Genomic DNA, 4,205 nt, shown 5'->3' with positions numbered 1-4,205 from the left:
GAACTTTATAACTATAAATAAATAGTCAACAGGAGATTTATCGTTTTAAAGTGTGAAGCCTACTTTAAGAAAGAGTGTATCTTATTTAATTATCCTCATATAATACATATCTATCTACATTTATATCTATAACTATATCTATATCTATATATAATATGTGTTAATACAAGAACCTATACTGATGTCAAATGATCAAACCAATTAAATGTTTATTATTAGGTGTGTATGTTACTAATAATTACTAACAATCACTACCCCTATGGAATCACACTAGCCCAATTTATAATAATGGGAATAAAAACAGGGGTCCAATAAATAATGTCCCTCATCATTAGGATTCTAACTGGGCTTCTTATAGGAACAATTATATGACAGAGAGATCCTTCTTTCCCATTTGCAATCTTGTACATTTCTCTTAAGCTATAAAAATTAAAGAGAAAATAGATTCATGATTCCATATTTCCTTTAAAGTCATAAAATTTGAATAAACTTAGCTCAACAACAATGATGTCCATACACCTCCTAAGGAAATAAATCAACAAACAAACTCCATAGGAAAACTAAATCAGGATACAGTTTAAACTCTATTTAGAGGATTTACAAGGAGGTTGATAGAGGAGGATGACTTACATGTTCCCAAGGAGTGAGATTCTTTTTCTGACTTCTGATCTAAGGAATGTTTAAGGTTCTAAGTAAAATTTTATTTCCCATGGGATAGGTTTTAGTCAGGTAAGGTTAAATAGTGAACCCAAACTTGCAGAAGGAATAAAAATCAAAAAAATTCCATAAACAGTCAGATCTAGGTGATCATAACTAGAACAGCAGTAATTCTCTTTGATTACTCATTCATAAATCTATAAGCCTCTACCCTGGGCATACAAACAATTGGGCTTATGTATATATTCCTATGGGCAGACATGAATACTAGAAAACACTGGAAACAACAAGAGTAATGTAGCTATTATCAATATTAAAAAACTTGAAGTTTCTTTGATTCGGCTTGTTCCTGGATGTTAAGCTGTGTTGTTAGGTTGTGTCTGACTTTAGGTGAAAGTCCATTGGGTTTTCTTGGTTAAAATACTGGAATGGCTAGCCATTTCCTTTTCAGTTGTGTCCCCATTTTGCAGATGAGGAGCTAAGGCAATAGAAGTTAAGTGACTTGCTCTGAGTCACACAGTTTGTAAGTTTGAATCAGATTTGAACACAGATCTTTGGGTTATATGGCATGAAGAGGTCGTCATCCCTCAAGAATTCAATGATGCCTCCATTAGACTGTTCTGTGACAATCACAGGGAGGTCCCTTTCTTAGTCCCTGCTGGCAAGATTCTTGCCAGAGTCCTTCTCAATAGACTGATCCTTCATCTGGAAGATGGTCACCTCCCCGAGAACCAGTGTGGCTTCAGAAAGGGCTGAAGAATGGTAAATATGGTAGAAATGCCAGAGCAGAACAGACGTCTGTATACAATGTTTGTAGCTATGACCAAGGTGTTTGACTCCATCAGTCATGAAGGTTTATAGAAAATTATCCCAAAATGTGGTTGCCTGGAGAAGTTCATCAGTGTTGAACATCAATTTCATGATGGCATGATTGCCCAAGTTATGGACAGTGGACCATGCTTTCGAGATTTCTCAGTCACAGTGAAACAAGGATGTGTCCTTGCTCCCATACTTTTTTAGCATGATGTTTTCAGCCATGTTATCAAATGCTTTCACTGAGGATGAACATGACCTCAAGGTCAGTTACCACACTCTTGGTAAATTCCTCAACTTGAGAACTTTGGAATTAAAGCTTACTATTTTCAATTTGTTTGTGTTTTATGGTTTTTTAACATAGTTTTACATGCATAACATACTAGATTGCCCTCTGTCTGGGGAGGGAGAAGGAAAGGGAAGGAAAGAGAAAAATATGAAACTCAAAATCTTATAAAAATATGATTGTTGAAAACTATCTGCATAAAGTTGGAAAAATATTTTTAAAAAGAACTCTGGAATTGATTCATGCAACATGGAAGACACTGGAACAGCAGTGCCCAGCATGGCATGCCCTCATCAGAGAGGGCATTGTATTCTATGAACTAAGACAGAATGGAAGCAGCTCCAGGTGTTGGAAAGTTGGGATTCAGTGTTTATACTGTGCAATTACAAGGTTCAAGCTCACCCCAGATGGTTTTTGAATGGGACTATAAAAAGTTTTGTCCCAGAGGAGGAATGTCACCAGAGGCTCAAGCTCATTTGCATAAGATTGTCCTTGCTAATAGATATTCATTACTCAATATTCCATGCCATGGTGAGCCCTGGAGTTAGCAAGCGCTTGGGAGAGGAGAGATCCTAGTTCTTTTTGCTTTCACCTTTAAGAGAGGACACACGAAGTGCCATATCAGGAAGAGATCCCTGCTGGGGAAAGTTTCAGAAGAAGCCAACATGTATAGGAGCTAATGGTTTAATCTCGTCCCTATCCTTAATTTACCAATGAAAGACTTCTAGGTTTTAAGATTTGAGCTGTAATAGCTTGCTCCCATGGCTCGTCTTGCACGCTTGTATATTCTAATCGATACATCTTTTCTGATTTGTTTGCTATTGGCTTGGATAAATGGGTTAATTTGTTATTTGCTATATGTTTCTATGTTTATGGTCTCTCATAAACTTTGCCTAGACTAGTGATATTGAGGGAGGGAGATATAATTCTAGTCTGGTTTCTCCTCTCTGTGTAGAGCAGAGTAGCTAACCACATCCATGCAGAGCCAAGGAGATACACATTCTCTACACAGATTCCAACATGGTGTAGGGGTCCGGCAAGTCCGAGTTGGGGTCTGATAAGTCAGTACTGAAGAAGGGACAAGACATCCAGTAATTCCTTGATGGAAAAGAATACAGTTAGGTGGCCATCTTTGAGGTTCAGATTACAGAAAGGATAGGAATGGATGTGTGAGAGGGGAAGGGATTGGATGGGAGACCAAGCAGGGGTGGATAGAAAGGAAGCCTTCCTGAGGAAGAAACGTTTTGGGAGAGATAGAAGGCCAGGAGATGCTGTTCAGAGGCAGGAAGGCCTGGGTTCCAGGGCAGAGTTGTAAGGGAAGAGGAATGCTGGCTCAGGCAGAGTGAGAAAGGAGTGAGTTCTTGTGGCCATTGCCCTGTCCGCTGAATTCCTGTGTCAGAGGGCAGGCTTTGGGGCAAAGAGGACAGCAGGGACCTGACATCCAATCTTGAGTCATGCCAACTAGAGGGCCAGGGTGTGGGCACCAGGCTCCTGTGAAGGCTTTCCTCACCAAGATCCAGTGAGGGGGAGGGGCAGCGACTTGGTGCAGTGGATAGAACACCAACCCTGGAGTCTCAGGCCTCAGACTTCATGATGAGCTAGTTGTGTGACCTTGGGCAAGTCACTTAGCCCCATTGCCTTGCAACAAAACCGAACAAAACAGGTCCAGTCATGGATGAGGATAGGTCAGTCCGGGGCACTTGAAACAAGACGTAAAGACAGTTACTCAAGTCACTCCCAGTTACCCCCTTGGGAAGGAGAGAATCAGGGTGGCGGAGAACATAGAATTTTCCAAAATTGACACATTTTCATAGAATTTTACCCCCAAAGGGCAACATCCAAGGAAATGCGGCCCTCCCCAATCATCTGAGCATAACAGAGACCTTCCTGACCTGATACAGGGCTGCCTGGGGTCTGCTGGGGGCACCCCCTTTCTGTCCACCCCTACTTGCTCTCCCACCCAGTTCCCTCCCCCTCACACGCGCGATGCTGGCCTTCCCAGCACCTGCATCTCCAGTCCATCTCCCACAGGCTCTGGGGTCCAGGTAGGTGCAGGCGGGAGACCGCGCCCCCAAAGTCAGATCCTCTCAGCCCCACCCCCTTCCTCCTCTGCCCTGGAGTCCCGCCTCCCCTCCCTCCCCCGGGGCCGGGCCGGGCCGGCACCTCGGCTCCGGAGGGAGCTGTCCGCAGGCCGGCCGGCCCGGGGCCATCGCGGCCGGCCCGGGGCCATCGCGGCCGGCCCGGGGCCATCGCGGCCGGCCCGGGGCCATCGCGGCCCGGCAGCCGAGGTCCGCAGACCTGGGTCCCCCCAAGATGGAGCCACGCAGGGTCCGGGGGAGGGACGCGCGAGCCGAGCCCCAATCCCGAGGCCCCAGGGGCGGGGCGGCTGGAGCAGGGGGGGGTCCCCAGCCCAGATCGCGCCCGGCCCACTGAGGCCCCGGCCTCCTCC

Source organism: Macrotis lagotis, chromosome 1, assembly GCF_037893015.1.
Source record: "Macrotis lagotis isolate mMagLag1 chromosome 1, bilby.v1.9.chrom.fasta, whole genome shotgun sequence".
Lineage (NCBI taxonomy): Eukaryota > Metazoa > Chordata > Mammalia > Peramelemorphia > Peramelidae > Macrotis > Macrotis lagotis.
This window is presented reverse-complemented; position numbering follows the sequence as displayed.